Source organism: Dromaius novaehollandiae, chromosome 3 (assembly GCF_036370855.1).
Source record: "Dromaius novaehollandiae isolate bDroNov1 chromosome 3, bDroNov1.hap1, whole genome shotgun sequence".
NCBI classification, from domain to species: Eukaryota; Metazoa; Chordata; class Aves; order Casuariiformes; family Dromaiidae; genus Dromaius; species Dromaius novaehollandiae.
The window spans coordinates 117,643,654-117,656,610 of record NC_088100.1 but is presented as its reverse complement, the minus strand read 5'-3'; the positions used below and the strand labels follow the sequence as shown (position 1 = coordinate 117,656,610).

The window sequence follows — 12,957 nt, the reverse complement described above, 5'->3', positions numbered from 1 at the left end:
AGAACTCCCTCACGCTGAAGATAGGAGTCCTGAGGAAATAAGTGCAAACATAGATACAGAGAGCTCACAATGTCACAACAACCTTTTACTTGGTACTGAGGAGTTTTGTTTGCCAGCCCTGCCACAACCAGAAATCGCAAAGAGCAGAAAAGTGGGACATCCTGCAGAAATAAAGTCTCCTCAGCTTTGTTCAGACTTCTGAAAGCATCTGATACGGGCCCATAAGTTAAACCCATGCCGACTTTGCCCCAGTCCTACTGTTCTAATATGGGAAAAGCTTGGAATTAAGTGGGAACCACGTCTGAGAAAGGGATGCCAGCTGGCACGCACTAGCAGGTGTCTCAGTGCCACTGTCGCAACAGCCACAATACAACTCACAGGTAGGGGCTGAAGAGGCTGCTCACACACCCTCGTAGTCACCCTCACGTTCCAAACTTTGGGGTGCTATTAAACAACATCACAGACAAATTAGCTAATGCAAAACCCAGGGATTTTTCAACACCACAAAGGTAACTCATGCAATAGGAAATTCAAACTAGAAACTTGAGGGCTCACAGGCACTGACTTCTGGTAGTATACACTCCTTTCTCCTCGATCTGGGTGCATCACTTCTCCCTGCCATGAGATCAGATTGCTTTAGCAAGCCTTAGCACAGCTGAGACCATCTGATTTCCTTATAAATCTAAAAGGCTCTGAATCAGATCTCCAGAGAAGACTTAGGACACTGGACATGGATGGCTATGCTGCAATGCTAACGGGCAACCCAACAGATTCAGCAAGTAGCAAGAATGAAGCAGGAAATTCCAGCGCCATTTCCTCAAAGACGACTTCTAGCAGCTTTCCCTGGCAAAACTGGGGCACTGAAGGTAACATTATGGCCTCTAGGTCTGTCAGCCAAGGTCTCCACGCTCTAGAAGCTGCGAGCTGCAGGTGCTGTCCTGGAGCCTGGCCCTGGTGTCATTCTTGTTTTTGGAGCCAACAGTTATGATTTTAGCTAGGAAAGAAATTTTCTCTGCTTTCTCTTCTGTAAAGCCCATTAGCAGTTGTATTGATATCTGTTCAGTCTGTAAGTCTCTGCAGCAGTTTTGTAAGACCCTGGCTGCATACCAGACAAGGTAGCAACTAGCTGAAAATGCTAGTGTTTACCTTCACACAAGTAATATATCAGTTCAGACTCCTCTTGGTGTGTACTTTCACATGCACTGGCACAGGAGTTAAGCTGGCCTACACCTTTGAGGATGGGCTGCCAGAAAGCAACAGCCAGGCCAGCTTCTGTCTTCCATGATATTGTTAATGAAACAAGGCTTTCAAAATGGTGATGGACCAGAAGCCAGTCCAACAGAAGGTCAGCTGGCGCATGGCACCATGCGTTTGTTCTGTGCTGCCCCACCGCTCTTCAGGGGCTGGCAGGAAGCTGTTGTTCACTGACCTGGGCCACCCACAAGCTCCCGAGAGCATCGAGCAGTTCCAGTGGGGCTTGGCTGCTTGTCCACAGGGAAGTGGGACCATGAAAACCAACTCAGTCCACTTACGGAAAACAATGACTCCCAGCCATGTAGCAGCTATAGCTGGTCAACCCCTTTCATGTTGGGGATCCCTCACCTCTCGGCTTCCCTCAGTTGCCCAGGCAGAGTTTCCTCAGGTGCCCATTTCTGTACTGCAGGACCAGCTTAACTTTTAATCTAAAGCCAACAAAGACCTCAGACTGCTTATAACCTCACTGCTCTCCATAGCCCACATTCCTCAGTCTGGAAGGCTCTTCCAGGCTGTAGACCTGCAGAAGGAGGAGGCACACTCTCATCTGTGCCAGCAGGGAAAGGAAAGCACTCAGAAGCAACAGGGATTTGGCCAAGGCTGCACAGCACCACAGTGGTCCTGTGAGCTCAGGAGTCCTGGCTCCCAGCAGCCTCTCTCACCCACTGGCAGCCACTGCCTCCCAGGCTGCTTTTGGGGTCTCGCTGGTGCGCCCATTGTTACAAATGCAAAACAAGGGTATAATCAATGGTAAGCAGGCTGCATTTTAATTACCTTTTATATAATGCAAACATGACTGTACTAATAATCCTTGCAAACCGTGTAACCATCTTACGTAACCTTTAATTACTCAAGGAGCTCAGCATATTCCATTCTAGTACAGTTTGCTTTACCTTTTATTATCTCACTGGGCTGTCAGTCCCTGGAACACAACAAGAAATGCTTTGTGCAGCCTTGTACAAGCCAGGTGTCTAAAAGCTTTGTACCTACTTCAAGACTGTTATGTTTCCCTCCTGTTATTTCCTCAGACTAGAAAGCCAGAGCATCACCCAAATGCATGTTATTATCAGTAAGTGCATATACATAGGGTGGCTTCCCAAAAAAGATGTTGTGCTGAAAAGCTATTTCCAAGGAACTATCTATATTACAGTGATAAATGATGAGGCTAATGGCTGCTTGACACATTGCATGGGGCCAGACCCAGCAAAGCACTTAAGAAAGTGAATAAAGCTCTTAAGCATGTTTTCCCATTGACTGGAGCTTAACTTTTATTTAGCACTAAACATGAGCACATGAGTGTTTGTGGAAAGGGGCATTTAGACTGATGTGACATCCTGGATCCATCAGATTTTTCCAGTGGCTTTAGCAGCAGCAGAGGGGGGAAACCACTCAGCCTGTATTGGAAGTTGCCCTGATTTTATGGCAACTGGCATGCTAAAAAGCCTAGATTGAATAAGGACCAGAAAGACTCCTCTGCTGTCTTGCATTTCATACCATCGATGGCACACAGATTCTCCTTAAGGTATCTTGTCCTCCGAGTCTTGGAAGTTAAAACAAGCTCCATTTCATTCCCCTGCTCCCTCATACAAAGCCACAGCAGCTGACTTCATGTAAACCTTTGAGTTCTGCCAACGCATCGAACTGCTCTGGGCTCTGTTAACTGGGGAGGTTGATCTGTTGTAACATTTGCAGGTCTGTTGAGATACTGGATATTAATGAATGCAAAGAAAAATAATATTTCATTGGATTGTCATGAAACATTCAAGAAACCCTAAAAAACCTACAGATCATATTCATTTCTCTGAGGAAGAAGCAGAAAAAACAAAATACAAAGATGCTCCCTTCTCGCAAGGGTGTTCTCTCTAACACTGCCTGAACCATGGCCCAGCCTCCTGCTGCAGCAGAATTGAACAGGAGAAATACACAGCAAAACTCAAGCGGAGCTGCCTGGAAGCCTTTCAAAACGCTCCTCTCCAACAGGAGATGCCAATTTGTCTAAAGCAAGACATTTTACACAAACACAGCAAGGCTGACAAGCCTCCTGACAGAGCAGTTAGGTTTCCTGCTCCGCAGCAGCCTACCTGCAGGGCTGCTGCTGTGCTGCGACTTGCTGCTGACCCAGCCAGCTCCTGGCACTGCCACCTCCTGCGGCCCGAGGAGCCAGTTACCCCCAGCCAGGAGACTCCAGGTAGCCTTGGAAGCACCCATTTGGATCTTGCATAAGGCTCAGGAAAATACAGAGCTACAACTATCTGCTGCAACTTTCATATTCCCCTAAGCAAGGGCTAGAACCTCTGATAAAGGATCTTCCTTGAATTTCTCCCCCTGAGGAGTTTCCTGCAATTGTTTCTTCATACATCTACTGGTGACATTAAAATAAGGTCCTAGCTGGCTAAATGGTCATAGAGAATTTCAAGGACTAGCTCTAAAGCCCAATTCTGATGCTGGTTCACACCGGTACCACACCAAAGATTTCATCGTCTTTACAGTTGATGGGTATCTGCAGAAGTGCATCCAGAATCAGACCTAAGGAAAAATAAATAAATAAATAAAACAAGAAGAAAAATTCAGCATTTAGAGCATTTGTGAAGTCTTCCTTCCCCACACCCTCAGGCTTTCATAGGCAATTAGCTCTCCTAAGGCCCCTTTTGGGGATCATTTCGTTAAATAATAGCTCAATGTTGAGTTACAGAAATGAGCCTATAAAAATTATAAAGCTTGTTAAATGATCCATGAAAATAAATGATGTCAGCTGTGGAATAGGGATTTCTGTTCTTAAAAGGTCACTGGAGATATGATAGCAAACAGATATGTAGAAATTGTCATGGTGGCTCAGGCAAGTGGTCCATTTCCTTTTGTACCTTGGCCTGGCAATGACCACCACCAGATATTTCACTGCATAAAAAAAGCCTCTGAGTAATCTTCCCTAAGCAAAACTTCTCCTAAGTCATCAGGAGTTAAGACTGACCTGTGCCCGGAGGGTTTAAAAGACTTAAAGCTCTGTGAAAGCCCTTTTAAAACATTTATAGTTATTCCTGTAGGTGTCTTTATTATTTGTGGATATTTCACCCTGCTTGGCCTCACTTTTATTTTATGGCAGCAAGCTCCACACAGATTGGGTAGAAAAAAAGATGTTTCCTTAAATGAGTTTTGAAATTGTGCCTTTTTAGTTCTTTTAGAGGTCCAAGAGTCCAGTGCAGTACAGGCACAAGAGGAAAGCAGGGAAAGAGATACAGCGTAATTGCAGATAAAAGCACAGGATGCTGTGGCACAAAGTGTTAACAAGATCACTACACAAAATCTCTTTCGAGTCTATAACTCGGAGCAAAAATACAGCATCCAAGCATTGGTGTCCATATTTGCAAAAGGATGCTAGCTAAAACAGAAAAATAAAAAACCCAACCACACACCACCAAGGAGAGGGCACAGCCAGGCCACAGAAGTAGCTTCAGAGCTGGAAGAGATGTCTAATAGTAAGGCATCTTGAGAGCCATCTATCTTATTAAGAAACTGGATTCAATTACAATATATGAGCACATAATTTCAGGCACTAAAAGGCTCTGTCAGAAAAAGTAAAGGTTGCAAATTGAAGCTGGACAAACTTGACTGGAGATACATGAACAGCCCAAGCCTTAGAATTGGAGAGAAGCAGCAGAACAAGCTCTAAAGGGAGCAGTGGAGGCTCCTCCTTTTGAGGCAGCCAAAGCAAGCTTGGGTAACAATCTGGAAAACAGGTTTTAGCTAAAACACAAGCTAGCAAACTCAATACAGGAGTGATGAAGTGAAGTTTCATAGCCACAAGTAGAGAGGAGGCCAGGCTGGCAGTGTCTGCTAGCCTTATCATTAACTCCCAAATTGTAGTTAATACTTAACTGTGGTCAGAGGCTTACATGTAATTAAGCTTATTAAAAAAAAAAAAAAACACCATCCCCCACCTTGGCACACATATGCTCAGAAGGAAACTCAATACAGAGAGCTGCAAGGGCTCCTTTCAGCCCACACACCACCAGGATGGGTGGCATTATCTCTGCACCACCACCAGCTGGGACAAGTGCTACCCAGTGCTGTCAGGCACGTGCTGGGCTCAGACCCTGGGAGAGCAGCACCACACAGTCCTCACCCACAGCATGTGCATGGCTCTTCAGAAATGATACAGCTACAAAATACCTCTTCCATTCAAGGATGCAGAGAAGGAAATCCACTACACAGCTCTGGCCACTGCATAAAAGAGCAAAATCAAGTCAAGCAAACTCCCCTTCCTCCTTTGATTAGTTTTAGGCATTGAAATACTTTCCTGCTTCCATCAGCTTCTCCTGATATAGTAATTAATGTGCCTTCCCTCAGAAGGAATACCAATTGAGAGGTAAAGCCATTGCCTGGAGAGAGATGGGCTTCCAAGGAAGTGCTAATTAGTCCCCATTTGAGAAATCTGGTTAAGGCAAGTGAGCAGGTGTTGCTAGAAATTGGAAATAATCTCTACAAACATGTTCTTTTCCTATGTGACAGCAGAGCTAATTATACATCCTTGGGTCACCACTCCATTTTACATAATATCTCTCTGTTGAAAGTGTATTACTGCCTGGCACAAACATTGCCAGCTGAAACACTTTAGCACGTTGTGTCAGCAGTGAATTAACCCTTTCTCCCATCACAGCTTGGGAGAAAGGTATTGCTATCAACCCCGCATGCTCCAAGGACAGGGAAAAACCTTCCCCTGTGTAAGCATTCAGAAAAATAAACAAGTACAGGAAAGCTAGGATAGCTCTGTCAAAATATCAGAGAGCATTTCAATATATAACTCCAGTTGCAGAGAACCAGATTTCTGACAAAAGCTCCACATAGCCTTTTTCTCTCCTCTACAGCTGCTGACCAAATCCATGGCGAGCACAGAATGGTTTAGGACATAAGGCCATATCCACGGTCCTTCAGGAATGTGAGGCTAGGGCGCTGTGTGGTATGCACACAGGGACAGCTCTCTGTTTTGTACCCTGCTGTAACTTCTTCAGCTAGTTTTGGTCTTACTTGATGTCAACATGGGAATGGTTTATTGATGTTTATATGCTACACTCCACTTCCATTGCTTGCAGTCAAAACTTTGCATCCTCTTCGAAAAATAAAATATCCCCTAGGGGAAAAAGATAAGTAACATACTGAAAGGGGATGATTCCACAGCAGTAATAGAAGTAATCAGATAGCTAATTATTTTTATATGAGATGTTTTGTGTGCGGGCTTTCACAGGTGCAATGTTATCATTCCATTGACTTGATCGTATGGTCCGCTGGAGGTGTCCATACACATTTGAAAAACTAGAACTGAGAAAAATGGGAAGTGATTGTTCAGCACAAGCTGACACAAGAGGAAGAAAGTCAGTTATGTGTGTATCTGAATATGAAGAATTTCTTAAGTGAGAAAAGCATCTTCCCAAAATTTAATTGATCTTCTCATCATTTAGGAAGCACTATGCAAGCTTAACTTCTGATTTACACTAGGCGCATATGAAGAGACATGGGGCCAGTCGGTCTGTCAGACAAGCTATCTGGGCAGAGAGATGCACCTCTGCGTCACCATGTGACCTAGAAGACATGCACGACTCCTTGGGCCTTGGTTTACAGTTGCAAAGGGAATGCATGACTATTTCTTGGGAAAGTATGGATAATATTTGGGAAGTAAGAGCTATTGCACAGAAGGAATACAAACATCCTTATTACATTGGTGAGCAAATGTCTAGGTTTCTAGGGTTTCCGCTCAGGCAATAAGGAGTACTTTTCCTGAAGGCAGAGTATGTTGGCACATTGTGGCAGAGTTGGGTGCTCTGCTCTGCGAATTGACACGAGCCTCTAACCTTTCATATCAGGACAGAGATGCACCTGTGGCCCAGAATTCATTCTTCCCATGGAGACATTCTGGCAGTCCCATCTGTTATACGTGGAATAATAAATGACGACAGATGCAGTACTGAGGTTATGATAAATCAATCGAGTGCAGTCAGAATGAGCTCCTGACAGCAGCAGTAGTAAACTTCACCATGGTACATTTCAGCCCAAAGGTGAAACAGGAATCCAGGTAGCCCAGGTACCCAACAGGTTTGCGGAGCAAAGACAAATTCTTAATATATTGCAGAAGAATGTGAATTTTGCCTCCGTTGCAGCTTAGGCAGAGCAGGTGGGGCAGTTTCACTGAGCTTTCAATAAGACACAGTGTTATGTAGCCAGCCTGGGGATCTCTCACAGAAAGTCCTTCTCAAAGGGCAAAATCTGTTCAGTGTCACCCAAAGAGCAGCACTTTTAGTAGCAATGCTTTCCCCAGACATAGGGACCTACAACCATGTCTGCTCCAAAGCCTCTGAGGTGGCAACATTACCACAGGAATTGTAGCCAGTGCAACCTGAGCAGTCATTCTGGTCACGCTACAGATGGGAAGGATGATGGTGATGATTCACGGAGGTCAAGGAAGAGGGGACGCATCTGGAGCTCCACAAGCCATGCTGTCGGGGTGCTGGCTTGCCACCAGCGCCTGCCTCCCTGCAGCAGGATGCAGCCGCCGTGTGAAGCAGAGCAGAAGAGGCGTGCTCAGAGGAGCAGCTGTGCCTGCAGTTGTTCAGAGCCTTCATCATCCCAGCAGCTGAGAGCAGCTGGGTTGGGTACAGGAGGGGAACGAAGGGACAGACCTCCTTGTAAAGCTGATTCCAGACATATTCTCCTACCAGCGCATCTTGCAAAGACAGCCACTTACAGTTTAAATCATTGAAGCCGTTATGAGTAGAGGATCACTCTGGTGGTAAAGTGGCAATATACAATGGGAACTGATAGTTAAGATGCAGTAGTGAATTGTATCTCTGTAGAATTACTTGGTTCAGGTCCTGTTTTCCTCCCCTGTCTCCTGTTAACTGATTGCTTCAGAGATCCAGTGGAAATGTGCATAAAAATAAAACAAGCGCATCTGACCAGGGTAACTTCCTTCTCCACCAACCCATGGAAGATCCCACACTCATGCTCAGTTTTTCCTAGAGCCACTTCTAACTCCCGACTTTGCATCCACTTGGAGCTATCAAGACAAGTGTCAGAGGGACTGGCATGTCCCTAAGATTATAATGTCTGATCACTTCAGCTCTGTTAACATGCATAGAGGAGAACAATGGTGGTGTTCCTATTTCTGAGGTGAGGCGTAGAGGTACAGAAGCAGCGCTCTACCACTGCACATTCATCCCTCTTCAATCAGGGATATCTTCCTAATTGATCCCAATGAGGTGGGATGCAAGTATCTTAGTATGATGGCAGAAATGTCCTGGGTGTGCCCAAGTGCAGCACACAGGATTTTCTTCCAAAGAGGCACAACCATCGTGTCTGTGTTTAAAGCAAGAAGCTCACGTGCACCTTCCATTTCTGAGCTCCCCAGGAGCATCCCGGTTGTACCCTGACTGGAGTTAGACTCAGCTGTGCACCATAGCAGTTTGGCTTCCGTGGGGAGAAAACCCATGCCCATCGCGGATGGTCCTCCTCTGCTGGCAACTGTAGATGCCCCAGCGATGCCAGGTGCCCTGGCTGACTGAAGGATCAGGACCCTGGCATGAGTCGCAGGGCACTCTTGAGACACAGCTGAGCTACAGCTGGTGCTATTCACTATAGAGGTCTTTCTCTCCTTCTCTTGAATTGCCTTCTATGTCCTGGAGACATGTCCATCCCTCCATTTTCTCTTCTTGCAGTTTCAGTAGGTCCGGCTCATTTGATCTTTTCGTGCAGGCTACATTTCTAGTACAAAATTTGCCCTTTTTCCTAACATCACTGCGTTGCTGACTCATGTCAAATTAAAGTTCAAGTATTATGCAGAAGGCTTAGAAACTTATTACCTGAGACATGGGAATTGGCTCCAATCTGAATGTGGCTGTAATTCAGGCCCGTCCCAGCCATGACGCTGGCTTTAAAAATAAATCTTGAGGGTTAAAATAACAGCATATCTTGGATACACCTTCAGGTTTCTGAGCCACTTAGGTCAAAGCTGCTAAGGCTGGATATGTGATTGTTTATTTTGTTTAAGTGAAAGCTGAGCTTCATCATTCAAATGACATCTGAAGTTGGGATTTTAAACAATTACACATTTATTGTAGGACTTCTAAGAAGCAGCCTCAGCTGGCAGCTAGCTACTTTAAAGTTTAGTGAAAGGACTGGTCACCATATATGACTCACTCAAGCCCTGAGGCCCTACTTTATTCATAGACCATGTACCAGACCTTGCAGCAAGGAAGAAACCTTCCCTTTGTATGGGCATTAATAAAAACTTATTGGCCAACAGTAACCAGGGACCTATGCTGCCACGCAGCATGACTTTCTGGACATGCTGCCTTGGTAAAATGGGACATGAATGATGAATACAAATCTAAATTAGCTCATCTTATGAGATGAAGGGCACAGTACAGACTCAGTAAAACTTACATGGACAGTGGGTCAGTTTAGGGAAAGCCTGGGGATCTAACAGTTGCTGTTGTGTGTGTGCGTGTGTTAATGTGCATGAAATTGTGTAAAAGATTCCTCATTATAAATTCTCCCTGCCCCTTAATCCTGCAGCAGCTCCTGTTTGCTGCATAATGACGGGATCTGCTGAGGCCCAAAGAAGAACTGGGGAGGAGATTGGGCTGGGTTTGGGATTGGCCTCTTTGGAGGGAGATGACCAAGGAAAAACCCCACTACCTCTTATGACTGCAGAGCCAGATGAAAGAAAGGACACGCTCCCTTGTTCTGACAACTGCCTTCCAGCTGCGGAGAAGTGTGCTCTTCTCCTGCAAACAAGAACGCTTTTCTCTCCTGTCTCTGACGCCGTTTCGGTTTGCAAAGAAATGCTCTTAATATACTCACCCGTTGACAGAGCAGACTTGCAGGATGGTTTATGGCACCTACTGTACACTCGTCTCTGAGCTGTAAAACAATATTCGCTATAGCTACTGTGCAGGGCTTGGCTAGCACAGCCACATCCAGAAGTATCCAGCAAGAAAAAAATGAAGCTATTAAAAACACTCACACACAAGCCAGGAAATATCTTATTATAGATCTTGGTTTAAGGAAGGGAAATAAAAACCCAAACCCACACTCAGCATATGCCCAGATATATTTGTCTGATCCATTTATTTTCTTAGTCCAGTGCAATTTATATGTTGCACTTCTCCAGTCTTTCACACTAAAAAAAACACACACGTGCACGCACACAAACACACACACACACAAGATGCCATCGCTGGTTTACAGCTGTGGCCTATCCAATTTCTCAGAACATTTGCTGATTTGGCATTAGCACAATACTGAGGGAAGTGGAGGGTGGGGGTTGTGATCTGACTGGAAGATGTGGATCACGGTAAAATAGGCTCTTTCTATATTTATAGCATCGTTCTGTCAGAAGGGAAGCAATTTGTTCATGTGCTGATCTTTAAAATTATGGTGGAGAGTGCATCATTTTGAATGGGTTCCTTCACTAAAAATGTATTTCATGCATGCATTTCCCAGGCCGCAGAATTCAAAATAAAAGATCTGAGAATGACACACCATGCATAAAGTTAAATATGAAATGGAAAACATTACAGTTAGCTTAGTTATTGCTCCCATAGTGCAAAGACTGGAAATCAATGCTGCAAGTAGTTTATTAAGAAGTAGAAAGCCTGGAAATGCACTAATGAAATGTGCATGTTCATGTGTAAGTGTGAAAGAAATTCAGCTGTGTTGTAGGGTGAGATTTTTCCAAAGGCAACTGTAGACTTAGCCTTGCTGAAATTAAGGACAGTTTTACTGCCTGCAAGAGATATCTGCTTCCAGGTGCACACCTTGAAGATGTCCCAGAGCACGGTTACATCTTCACCCCCCCAGGAAGGAGACTATGCTGTAGCGAGTGCCCCGGGGGAAGGTTTGTACCTGCTTCTCTGGCACAGGTCAGAGGCCGAAATGTCACATCTTGAAAACAAGTTGGCAGGCCCAGGAAGGGCCCACAAAGCCAGCATGTTTTCTGGCTCTCCCTCTCCTCTTCCATGGCTCTCCCGCTCTGACAGAGACCTCGTCAGCAGCCATGCACCCTCCTCCCTGGGTGCCTTGATGAAATCTTCTGGGATGGGAAGGGGTTTCATGCAACAGTTTTTGTTCAAAACACACTGAAGACCTATGATCACATTGACACCACAATGGTTTCACTTATACTACAACAGACTAGTCTAAAGATAAGGCATGAGTGCCCAGAATGGCCATTGCCCCAGAGGTCCAGACATTTCCTTGGGATATGGGAAACGCAAGCTCCAGTTCCTAGCCTGACCTGGATAGGCTTTGAACCTTTATCTCCTGCATCCTGTGTAACCTGTACATCCCACCATTCTCAACAGAGGCAACCCCACAATGCTGCAAGGAAAAGAAAATGCTCTAAGAAATAGCTCTCCCATTAGCAAGGGCAGCAGCTCTCACTTTGCCAAGCTGACCCACAACCTTGAGGTTTTTCCGGCCTTGGTGTTCCCAGGCACCCCAAGAGCTGCACTAGAGAAGGGAGGCTGAGGTATCATTCCCCTCAACTTAAAAGAAATTTGACCTAGATGGACACAGAGCTACTTCTGTGTCCTTGATGCAGCAAGCTTATACAGGGCTCTGCAACGCTCACTTTTATTAATAGCTTGCATGTCCCAAGCATTTTTCTTTTTTGGTTCTCACGAGTTATTTTCTCTGCATAGCTTCCCATGGTCACTCAATTTTGGGAGCTGATTAGACCAACTGGTGGGATAAATCCCCACAGATGAAAAAAAAAAAATCCAGAAAATCATGAGTGTTTCTATAAAAAGTTTAGAACACGTGCACGGCACTGTGGGTAGAAACAAGACTCAGCACGTATCTGCCTTTCCTTTGCTGAGAAAAGCCCATTCAGTTACATGGAGCTTTAAATAAAGAAGACACTAGTTGTGTGTCACACGCCACTTGTCACTTGTCATGGCACCTTACCTATCTCTTGAATAGTCCTGTTGTGCAAGTAATCAAGGCATTACTTAACAGGGGTAAGGGAATTACATTTGAATTCTAGTTCTGTTTTCCCCTTTATATTGAAGTGCTAGGTGTCAGATCAGCATATGCCTTTCTTTTGCATGAAAAAAATGCCTTCTTTTAGTATTTTGAACATTCTAGGAAACCCCATCACACAGAGACAGAAAGTCCTCCCAGACACTGTGAACACCAGACAAGTGGGGAAAATGCTGTGGGGGGAACAGGTTCAGTTTATGCTTGCAGCTTGGCTAAGCAGGGTCATGGAGTTGTGCAGCTATAGCACTGATGTAATCTTAAACACCTAAGGTGAAATCTTGGCCCTGTGAAAATCAATAGCAAAACTCTCTTGGATCCTGGCCTCTCTCCAGGTTGTGGAAACTGAATGGTACAGAAAAAGCCAGAGTTAGACAAAAGCTACAAGAGTCAGTGCTCAGTAAAAGCTTCCAAAAGCCTTTGGGGTTTGCTTACTCCAACAACAAAATATGAAGGGAGCTTGCAAAATGGATTTAAGCAATTACCTGGGGATGCAGGGATGCAGATACTGAGCTTGGTGGAGGTATAAATCTAGTACCTATAATCACATACCTTTCTCTTGTACAAATACCAGCTTTTATAAATACAGGTATCTATGTTTGCTTTTGCACACAGATTCCAAGAATATATCCATTAAAATAGATAGACTCCTAAAGAGTATGTATTGTACACAGC

General features: G+C 44.8%; 1 long non-coding RNA gene across 2 annotated transcripts in view; it reads right to left on the bottom strand.

Moving 5' to 3' along the window:
• Positions 1–3,324: 3,324 nt before the first annotated feature.
• The window catches only part of LOC135327955 (uncharacterized), a 30,453-nt gene continuing 20,820 nt past the window's right edge, over positions 3,325–12,957 (bottom strand). For both annotated transcript variants that reach the window (XR_010388631.1, XR_010388632.1), the window contains one exon: positions 3,325–3,780. This is a non-coding gene — a long non-coding RNA (uncharacterized LOC135327955). The remainder of the gene's footprint in view (positions 3,781–12,957) is intronic.